This window comes from Ruditapes philippinarum, unplaced genomic scaffold (genome assembly GCF_026571515.1).
Source record: "Ruditapes philippinarum isolate M1 unplaced genomic scaffold, ASM2657151v2 ctg5541_1_1_1_1, whole genome shotgun sequence".
Taxonomy (NCBI): Eukaryota; Metazoa; Mollusca; class Bivalvia; order Venerida; family Veneridae; genus Ruditapes; species Ruditapes philippinarum.
Window position 1 is genome coordinate 75,224 of NW_026860692.1, and position 12,195 is coordinate 87,418.

Here is a 12,195-nt window from a genome sequence, read left to right on the forward strand (position 1 = left end):
GATGGCAGTCTGGAGATTATGCACGTCTTTTTCCTTTCTTCCTAAGATGGAAATTCTGGTTGCTATGGCAACAAATACTGAAAATATGGCAAATTTTACAAATAAACTGGATCCAGTGTTAACGCAAAAAGTAATAGAAATATGTTTATGAAACTTGTAATATGGGTAGATGGGAGTCTGGAAAAAGAAATGTTTTTATGAAACTTGTAATATGGGTAGATGGCAGTCTGAAGATTATGCACGTCTTTTTTTTCTTCCTATGTTGAAAATTCTTGTTGCTATGGCAACACATAGACTGAAAATATGGCAAATCTTTACATTTAAACTGAATCCAGTGATAACTCAAAAAGTACTGGAAATATTTTTATGAAATATGATAAACAAGATCGACAAAGAAAGGCGGCGTTCAATGAACGCAACCCCCATATGACCCAGCAACAAGAACCAATGTCAAGGAGCCCAGGCGGACCCAGCAACAAGAACCAGTGGCAAGGAGCCCAGGCGCACCCCAAACAAAACAAGGACAGGGCAAAGACAGAGCACGGACAGGTTAATCACTAAATGATAAATAATTCAGTACACTGAATTGAAGTACGGGGCAACTTTTTACAGCTGCCACACAGCACTTGACACCTGCTGTTGTGAAGTATAAAAATCTGGAGACAAAATGATCCCTCGGAAGCATTAATCACAACAAAATTACAAGAGAATTGCAGACTCGGTTCGAGTCTGTACATTCTGGATAATGAATACGTGCAACATCCATCACGCACTCTAGCACCGACTTGAGCGGTACTCAATTCGTGCTGGCATCAATGAGTTCAAAAACTTTATATCGGAGAATCGAAACCACAGTGAGAGTTCCATTATAAAGTCGGTGCCTGGTGGCGTAAACGGTACCGACGGTAGTTTGAAATAACCAATACCATCCATGAAGGTCAATTTTGCCGTGTTGCGCTTGAATGATTCTGTATTTCTTTATTTTACAAGTACAAGCAGATGTAACATTTTAGGATTATAATAACGATATTGTCAGGTGTACAGTTAGGCATCAGATCGCTCAGGTATTTATGGACCTGTTTGGGAGAGCCTGCCTGTTCACAGGAACACAAAACCTTTTGATCTTGTGGCTCCTCCTGGGCTCCTTGCTGCTGGCGCTTGTTGCTGGTCGGGTGGGGGCTGCGTTCATTGAATGCCGCCTTTCCTTGTCGATCGTGTTTATCATATTTTAGTGACCATACGCCGCTTTTCATGAAATGGCGCTACTGTGTCACATTGAAGATTCCATGATAACCGCCGTATGAATACATCTGCGGATGTTTCTAAATTCAAAATTTCACCGTTTTCGTGTTAAATGTTGAATTCTGCTTAAGCCGGTGCTAGGGGGCATGGACAGTAACTTGCATTTTCCAGTACCGTCCATGAACAGGCTCAATCAAACCGAGCCTGCAACATTTGTAATACTGTCGTGTTGGGCTTTCTTTAGGGATTCTGTTTTACTATATTTTAGGATTTGCCTTTAAGAGATGAGAAATAATAATCGCATCCACCGTTTTCTGCGTGTTAGTATGAGGCGACAAAATTGGTTTAATATTATTGTAGTCTATGCATCTCTTTATCTCCAGCAGCTGAGGTGATTTATTACGCTGATGTTGCTTTAGTTATTATTACCGAGGTTAGCAAAAACAAATTGTTGTGAAACCAAACAAAAAACATGCGCCGGAAAACCAAAAAAAAAAAAAACTTTTTGATTGGCATACACCCTTTGACTGTTGTGATACATTTCACAAGAAGGTAGTTAGAATGGGGCTTTAGGAAAATACTTGATACAATTAGTGTTTTTCAAATGCAATATGTGTACTAACATTGAATGTACAGTATATTTAAGCTTTTCTTTGCCATTACAAATTTAATATACATCTTTTCAAAAAGTATTTTAGTTGTATTCAGTCCGAATTGACATCTTACAAGTGAAATAGAACAGAATCCCCGAAAAAACCCAACACGGCAAAATTGAAAATGTTGTAGGTTCGGTTTGATTGAGCCTGTTCGTGGACGGTACTGGAAAGTGCAAAAATTTATAAACAAGATCAACAAGGAAAGGCGGCGTTCAATGAACATAAGTTATGCAAGTTACCGTCCAAGCACCAGCTGAAGCAGAATACAACATTAAAATATGATAAACAAGATAATCAAGGAAAGGCAGCGCCCAATGAACGCAGCCCCCATCCGACCCAGTGGCAAGGAGTCCAGGAGGACCCCAAACAAAAACAGGAAGGGCACAAGGCAGAGTACGGGCAGGCAAACCACTACTTAAACTGATAAGGAACTAAAAGAAAACAAATACATAATTGAATATTAGGCCCATAAAGTCAAAAGGCACAGGGGAAGGGGAAATGAGACCCTGAAGAGAAAGGAATCATCAGTTAGCTTTTTTATTCAGTTGGCCGTAGCTTTTTTGTTCAGTTGGCCGTGGAATCACAGTGGCATTTATGCACAGGCATCAGGATTTTTTAAAAAGAAACGAGAAATGAGATAAAATAGAGAAAAACATCCAGATAAATGATAATCATCATACATTTCGTATACTATTATTATTATATTAATAGAATATATCCTTGTGACATATTATGGTTTATTTTTATGTTGAACTATGCTTAATTTACAGATAAGTGATTGTTCAATCATATTCTTTGTTTATATAACCATACTAGCTGTTCTTCTCTTAATCGTAAACACATATGTTTTGTATTTCTTTTCAGAAATGCATCAGGGAAGTAATCGTGTCATAGTGACTGCAAAACGAATTACTGGATTGGTTCCCTTATTATTCATTATAAACTGAAATAAACATTTCGTTTACGTTCAATGAACGCAACCCCCATATGACCAAGCAACAAGAACAAGTTTGCCAGGGAGAGAGTTTCATATGTGTAATTCATTTATTGTCATTTGTCTGTCACCGACCAGGGGCGTCCGTGGCAGAGTGGTTAAGGTCGTAGACTTCAAGAGATGTTATAATTCCGATCCTTAAAGATCGTTCAGCACGACATTATTGTTGTCCTTGTAGTTATTTAGTTCTTTCTATTCGGCTTTTTAGCACAAAGTGACAGGGTGAGCTTTTGTGATCGCTTTTCGTCCGGCCTCCGTCCGTCGTCTGTAAACTCTTTTACTTTAAATGACATCTCCTCAAAAACCGCTGAGCCAATTTCATCCAAGCTTCAGAGAATGTTCCTTTGGTGGTCACCTTTAAAAATTGTTCAAAAAATTTAATTCCATGCAGAACTCTGGCTGCCAAGGCAACCGATAGAAAAACCATAATTATCTTCTTTTAAGTAACCCAAAAAGGTAGAGCTTAGATATTTGGCAGGAAACATCTTCTAATGAGTGTCCATCAAGTTTGTTCAAATAAAAGCCCTGGGGTCAAAATTGGCCCCGCCCCGGGGGTCATTGATTTTCCCTTTACGCATATAGTCGAAACTTAAAAAATCGGTAAAACCTCCCTGCACCGTTTTCGATTTACCACCAATAAACCGTATGTGGTCCTTATCATCATTTCCAGATTGATATTTTGTTACTTTGAGCTCTGTGTGCTCGTCAGCTGCCCGCAGACCAAACAATTTGCAGGCGTAGAAGTAAACTGCATATTGTAAACAAACAGCATCATTATTACTAAACACGGAACTCCAAAGGATAACTTCCTCCATGTTACTGATAGGTTCAGCTTGTTTCTTAGCCTTCGTAAGTTACATGTCCAGTTCCTTCATTCTTCCATCACAATATGATTGGAGGTTATAGTTATTTTTCTTTAATTCACTAATTTCCTTTCTCATAATTTCAATACTTTGTTTCTTTCTTTACATGTTCATATTTTGGCTAAGTCCATTCTTTTGTCCTTGCATATATTAAGTTTTTGCGGATCTTAATTGTTTTATTAGTCTATTTTGTCTAATACTTGATTTGAAAGGTATCCTATTCTTTTTTTTTATTTCTATCTATTTATTTTCTATCACTTTTTGTGCCAGTCTCAATTTTGTAGTCTGTCTAATTTTAACAGTTTCTTTAACGTTGGTTTTCTTTTTGCAATTCAGCATTTTCTTTACATCATTTACCAAAATCTTTTGAAAGTCCAATAATGACATTATTGGCAATTTCAAAGACTTCCGTCTTCAATTTATTTACTTCTAATTCAACACCATTTTGCTTTTTCTGTTTTTGTCTCTTTGGAATATTGAATTTTTGGCTACAAAACTTTCAAATTTCACAGCATAGAAATTTTTGTTTTTAGATTTTTACAAGTTCTTGTATTGGTTTATTATCTTTTCTTGTTTTCTTTTTTTAAACTAACTTAAGTTGCAGGCTGTTCTGATTTTTCCATTAGCCATTTCAAACAAAAGTCTTTTCCATTGTTTAAGGTCACCAACATTTATTGATATATCCATTTTATTAACCTTTTATTTTGCTACAAGGAACCCTCTTACTGCTACTGTCACTGTTGCTTTGATGTATTTCATGAAATTTAAAATTTATTTCAACATGCACCATATTTCTCAGTATTTAATCAAGTGCTTAACATTTTTGCCAATTGCATCAATGAATATATGTTTGGACAAGTGTAATGAAATATGAACTTTGAAGCAGCACACCTCCAGGTTCATGCTAATTTTTATGAAAATTTAGAAATGTATTTAAAAGTACAATATTGTAAAGTTACCAAAAGAATGCAATGTACACATTATCAATGGCACTTATAACCCATGTAAGCTACCAAAAAGAGGTCAAAATATAAAAAATTTCCCCTGACTGCATTAGTAACGCAGTAAAAAATATAGTAAAATAGATAAATACAGAATCCCTAAAGAAAGCCCAACACGGCAAAATTGAAAATGTTGCAGGCTCGGTTTGATTGAGCCTGTTCATGGACGGTACTGGAAAGTGCAAGTTACCGTCCACGCCCCCTAGCACCGGCTTAAGCAGAATTCAACATCTGAATGAGCTACACATGTGAGTTATTTCAAAATCAATCATCACATGTATTAATTATAGTAGGGACAGTCAATTAAAGCAGACAGATAAATAATATTTTTATCATAATATATGGTATTCTACTATATCATTGAACAATAATTATCTCAAATTTACATACATTGTAAATGATGTTATATAATTGAAATTTATGTAATAATCTGTTTCTTAAAACATTGTCATAGTTGGCTCTTAAAAGAATCTAATGAGGCTATGTATTTTGGATATATGAAGATTTAAATTTTACGAGTTAAACCTCTTTTGTCAAAGAAACTACGAATATTTCTTCATCATCATCATCCTCATCTGTACTGTATGTATTCAACTGTGATATATAAAATAATAATTTTATCAACAATATATAAATATATTAATTTGGACAGCTAAATTCCCATTTTTATTTTATTTATATAAAATGAAAATAAGTATTTGAACATAACAACCTAATTCAGTGATTATGTTTTGCTCAAAAAGACTTTTACAAAGGAAAAATGAGGTTTAAGTTTAATTTCTGCTTTTTTGAGGTTCAAATTGTTTTGCTTTTAGAACTGTCTATCATAACTGAAATAATAATAATGAAATAGTTTTGTGATATGAAAATAATTATGTTCATAAAAAATGGCCTACAAAGAAAAAAGTATATGTAAATTAATTACATTATTGTTGATGTGAGTATCTGAAGGTGGCTGTGTGGATATATTACTGACTGTTTCATCATCTGAAGGTGGCTGTGTACTGTCGCTTTCTTCTTCATACAAAAAAATGAAGGCGACTGATTTCTGTTCACACGTTCTACTTTCTTCTGAAAAATATGTAATAGAATATGTAAGAATTAAAGTCATTCAATATTAACTTCTGATTGCAATGGATGTTTATTGTCATGTGTTTTAATGTAGTTCAACCCTGAACAGGCTCAATCAAACCGAGCCTGCAACATTTTCAATTTTGCCGTGTTTGGCTTTCTTTAGGGATTCTGTATTTATCTATTTTATAAAGTGTACTGTTGAATCAGAGATTAATAGAAATATATTTTTTTAAATTGTTTTATAATGAAACCACCCTTATATATTAATATAAATTTCGGCAAAGCCTATGTACAACTTCAAGGAAGTCAGATAAAAAAATATTGCTCTTTTCTTATTTGATTTTTTTTGCACCTCATCCATTTTCAATTATTATTCTTAAAATATGATAAACAAGATCAACAAGGAATGGCGGCGTTCAATGAACGCAACCCCCATATGGCCCAGCAACAAGAACCAATGGCAAGGAGCCTAGGCGGACCCCAAACTTAAAACTGTAAATTTACTTATGTTCCTTTTTCGTAATACTTCTCTGATTATATTTTTAGTAAAATTAAGAATGGCAGAACCCAACTAAAAATGACCTGGAAATTTGACAGTATATATATGTTTTTTATTGTTTTTCATTTTATTTCCTTTTATTTTATTTTCTTCGTATATGTATTGTCTGTAGCCAAAGCATGTGCCTACGACATTGCCATCGTCCATGTGTGGGTTGAGGGCATCTTCCTTCCAGTTACAAAGTTGTGACAGGTCATTTTCAAGTAATGGAAAGATAAATAATATATAACATTTCATATTCATAATTTAATAGTAACATAATTTTTAAATAATGACTGTGGGTGATTTATTGATGTATCAGAGTCACTTTCTGAAGAAATAACAATAACATCAAATTTTTCTGAGTCACTCCCGCTCCTGTAAAAAAAAATATTTAAAATGTCAATTTTTTTATTTGATTATTTAAAACGGTCTTAAATATTTTTTCTTACTTTAGAAAATAACTTAAATAGTGGGAAGGGCTATATTCAAATGGAAGTATATCCAAATATGATAAAGAAATAGTGTCATGTCATAAAACATGTACTGAATGAAACAAATATCATATATAAACAATTTCCCATGTAACTTTTTTCGTGTTCCATCTTGACTCACATGCTAAAGACGAAAGCTTTTATTATATGTTTTTCTCTGTCGCGTATGAGCTGTTTAAATCTCGCAAGGTCACGTTTCTCAAAAACGGAGAGTCATCAAGAAACATAACTCTTGAAAATCCTACGATCATACTTCGGCAACGTTCGACATGCAACGTAAATTAACGACATCTGCCGGAAATTCCCGAAACATTAAAATGCTTGTCGCTATTCGTCGCAACATTTTATCTCGTTAATTATGGTACCACTTTGTTAAGAAAAGATGTAAGAAACGATAGTAAGCGGTTTCCATAGGTGTTTTTTGGTTTAAACATCTTTTGTTTTCAAAATTGGTATTTTTTGGTCTTAAAATACGCCTCAAAACGGTTAATAAAACGTGAATAAAATTATTATGTTTTTCTTCCGGTTGTAAAAGGTTTAAAAAAAATATTTTTTGCATCTGAACTGTCAATGCATTGCTTAAAATTACATTTTTAAAGTATAATTTCTGTTCCGAAAGCGTCACTTTTCATTCGTTATTAGTTTACACCGTACTTAAATGGTCTACACGACGCTGAAGATATTTTTAAGCTAATTATGAAATTATTTATCCTTTTCTGTATAATTTTTGAGTTTTATACTTGAAAAAAGTAAGGTTTTCAATAAGAACGACCAATTTATTTGAGGTATATACGACATGGTGACAGATAGGCGCCATATTATTGGATAATCCGTTGTTATCGCTACTAAATTGGTTTCAACTTTCTTGTCAATCATAGCTTGAGAGTATGGAAAATAACCCATTTTTACGTCCATATCCATATTAAATTGCCTTAAAACAAAGTCGGTTTCGGTGTCAAACCAATATGAATCAGAAAAAGAGTCCATCTCCATTTGACTTAAAACTAAGTCCGTCTCTTCTTCAAAATTTAATTCGGCCATTTCTGTCGATGTTGATAGTGTACATGAAGAAAAGCATTCGTCTAAACTTTTTGCACGAAAATTTCGTGAGATAACTTTTTGTCGATACTATCATTGCGTTTAGGCCAACGAATTATTTTTACATTTCATTTTTTTCAACAAATATTTTTATTTCATTTAATATTTGAAAAGCATTGTATTTATTTGCCTTTATATCATATTTTACCCATTCATATGTTTTTTACACCTAGTTGTCTTATAAGTCAGATAAATTTACTCGTTTTTCTTCAAAAGTGTCTTCTTACAGACGTAAAAAGGCAGTTTGCTAGGACAAACAACAATTTATCCTCGGCTTCGCCTCGGACAATTTGCTGTTTATCCTAGCAAACTTTTTGCAATGAAAACAAACAAAACACCATGGCTATCAATTTGAAATAGAAAACTAGAAGTTAGGCGTGTATTATTTATTGTTTGCTGTGAGAAACATGTTTATGCTTAAATGAAATGCATTCATTTCAGGTGTGTGATTACAGACTCGTATGTGAGGTTTTGATTGTGACGCGATCGGTTACCAATAAGCCTTCTCTAGTATCATTATATACTGAAAGGAAGCAGGTGAAATTTGATTCAGACGTTTATTTATGAGACCAATTCTCGGCTATTTTAGTCAAACCTCTGACAAGAACCTAGAACACAAACATACAGCATTTCAGACATCTCTACGCATCAAAATAGAGAAAACAAGAATCACTAAAAAAAAGCCCAACACGACAAAATTGAAAATGTTGCAGGCTCAGTTTGATTACACATTGTAAAAAATGGTGAGTAAATATGCTTTGAGTAAAGCAAGCTTATTGCATTATATCTTGTAAATGTTTTGTATATAAAAGTTCCAATTAATGACATAAAAGTGGGCAGTGCATTATTTACTTATGACCATGCTTAAAGAAATAAAGAAAAACAGAATCCTTGAAGAAAGCCCAACACGGCAAAATTGTAAAATGTTGCAGGCTCTGTTTGATTGAGCCTGTTCATGGACGGCAATGGAAAGTGCAAGTTACCGTCCACGCCCCCTAGCACCGGCTTAAGCAGAATTCAACATTTAAACATAAAAATGGTTAAATTTTGCCATGAAGACGACAGTACAAATGTTTACCTGTGAATGTTATTTCGGATTTAGTTATAAGCTACGCAAATTGTTTGATCAATTGATTCTTATCATCTGCCATATCTTCCAGGTATAATATTACCAAAATATACATTATTTTCCATTTGGTGTAAAATATATACAGAAATGTCACTCTCTGTTTTCTGTTAACATCTAACGTTACGTGGTAGAACTAAATGTCTACTGTTTGTTACCATAAATAGGCTACCGTCACATTTAATCTGCTAACTTAAATATTATGTGACTAAGAAATTTTGCTAATTCTACAGATATTGGACGAATCTTCTAATCTCAGAATGTTCTATATTCTTTATTGGATATTTGAATATCAATTATTGCATACCTTCTTTTCCATGCTACTTTTTGAACACCCAAATTATGAAAAAAAACTTTTAGGACTACATACAGTACCCATAGTTCATGCGCGTCTGACAGTGTACTCGCTATCGACAAAGTGCTAAATAAATAATATCACAAAAACTATCGAAAGAATGCAAGACAGCTTTCAGGTCCATACAAAATAATCCGACATACGACATTATTCGACATTTACCAAAGTCATCAGAGTCCGTAATTCTTAAGATTCGTTCAGTCAAACACGTGTGAATTTGAGGATGTAAAAGGATATAAGTTCGTGCTAGTTATATCATATCGTTGACTGATTCTTACAGATAAGAAATAATTAATGCGTTATGAATAACCGTCTAACACTTATTCAATTTACCTGCGTAGTATTACTTCTTGATATACAGATAAAAAATAGTAAAGTTCCCCTTTCGTCTTGTTTGCAAATCTGATTAATTATATGTGCTAAACTTAACTTTCAAATTTATAAATACAGTAAATGTATTATATTAAACAAGAGCGCCATGATGGTCCAGAAGACGCTCACCTGAGATTATTTGCTAGAAATGGTTATACAATCTAAATGTCAAATCAGATAACTTGGTAACATTTGGGCCTGCCCACATAAAATTGACCCAGGGGCAGGCTATTCTACCCAATTTGAATGTGTTTCTTTTTTATAAATAATTTTTATAAAGGTTTTAAGCTATTTTTATAAAGGTTTTAATCTATGTTCGGTAGGTTTAGTTTCACTCACGAAAGCTTAAATGTGTGTCACTATACGCTTTTATATAACTAAGTGACAGTTAATGTCATGATTTACAAAACTTTTCTGTGGACCACAAAGAGATGGTACATGCCAAATATCTAATGTATGTATTAGGCATTTCCGTTTCATACAGGAATACTTAACTATGTTTTCCTTTAAAGTTTATATAAGCAATTAATCTCTGTAACGGGGCCAATTTTAATCCTAGATGAAGTCAAATAACTGTAGCAAACTATAATTTGACTCTACATTCCAAATAACTAAGCTCTGTATATTTTTGTTACTGAGAACAGGATTGCCAAATAATCTGTTTATAAAGTCCTTTTATAGCTCATATAAACTATTTAGCAGACTGGAACCATTTATATTAAAGTTAGTTTGTACAGAACTACTCCAGAATAATTTCTGTGAAGTTTGATCAAAAGTCTTCCATGTGGTTGCAGACAAGAAATTATAATGACACATGGCCGATGAGACCATGCTGATTTACCTGTTCACCTCTGAGCACTTTGTTCTCAGGTGAGCTAATAAATGCAAATTCTGTCTTTACATGCTTTATGGATAGAAGAATAGAAATTGATCAAGATATCACTGTATATTTTAAGCATGTCAAATACAATTAAATGATGGCTGCCCATTTTTCTCACCCTGTGACATTTGGCGCCCAACGGGGGATCGTGACTGAATAAAGTTCAGAGTTTAATTCACATTGCTCTGTAATTCTGTGACATTCGAGGACGAATTTCAATATAGCAGGGGAGTATGTCACTGTTCAGACCTGTTCACTCTTTAGGGGAGAAGATGTGTAAGCGGCCGGATGGCTTAGTCGGTAGAGCCGCGGAACGGTATTCCGAGGGTCCCGGGTTCGAGTTCTGTTCAGACTGCACATTTTTCTCACCCTGTGACAAGTATCTTTTTTGGAATATGTAACAAGATACAAACAATTAAACAGAAATTGAGAAAACAAAGTGATAGAATTTCTGAGGCATAACGTGCCTTTAATATAAAGGTCGAAATCAAGTTTGTCAAAAATTCCCGGTGTAAATAAACTAAACATATTTATCATTTATATTGCTTTAACATCTACTTCACGGCAAGCGAATTACTAACTATTTCTATTAGCAAGCGATGCTTTTATCTTTAGCATCATCATAATGTTGATTTAATAATATATCCCGTCTAGATAAGTTTACAATTAGCTTCAAAAATTCACGCAAACTATCAACATGTATACAGATATAATAATACGTAATGCAAAGGTACATTTATACTAGAGCATCTAGCATGCGATTCTCTGCGCCTACGTAATAAGAACATAATTATATATCTGACAGTAAAATTTGTTCATGTCAATAGACCTAGATTTTTCTTGGTATGTTTCGCTAATGAAAATGTTTTAGAAATAAGCATGGAATCAAGGTTACCGTAGTGTTTTGTTTTATTTACTTACACAGCAAGTTAAATCAGTCGACCAATCTGGTAGCTGACTGGTTGGGTATTTGTACGTAAACTGTTTTCATCCTTATTTCAAAGTAAAAGTATTGTTTCTAATACCCTAAAAGATGTACAAGTTAAACAAATTATCCAGAGTACAGCTTGTTATTTAATTTGAGAGCTTTGTTCGCTGACTATTGCTTACGAATATATATACGAATATACGAAAATTTTAGTCAGCAGTTAAACACTGTTTATAGCCTATACAAATCCAAAGTGCAGTGTGTACAAAAACAGGTTACAAGGTAGATGCAATTATTGATAATTGCTACATAGCCTTTTTGTTAATAGAAAATAAACATGTAATGACTTTAAACAAAGAAGATATGTTATGAATAAAATTTTACACAATATATGTGGTCACAATATGAATATAAAGTGTCATTAAAAACTGGCATGTTTGTTTGTTTTTGTTTTGTTGTTTTTGTTTTCTTTTGTTTTTGTTTTTTTAAGAAAGGACTAGCTTTACTTGTCCCGTAATAGAGAACGCAGCTTCCCGTTTGTATTCATTCTTTTATACGAATTAGACATAACAGT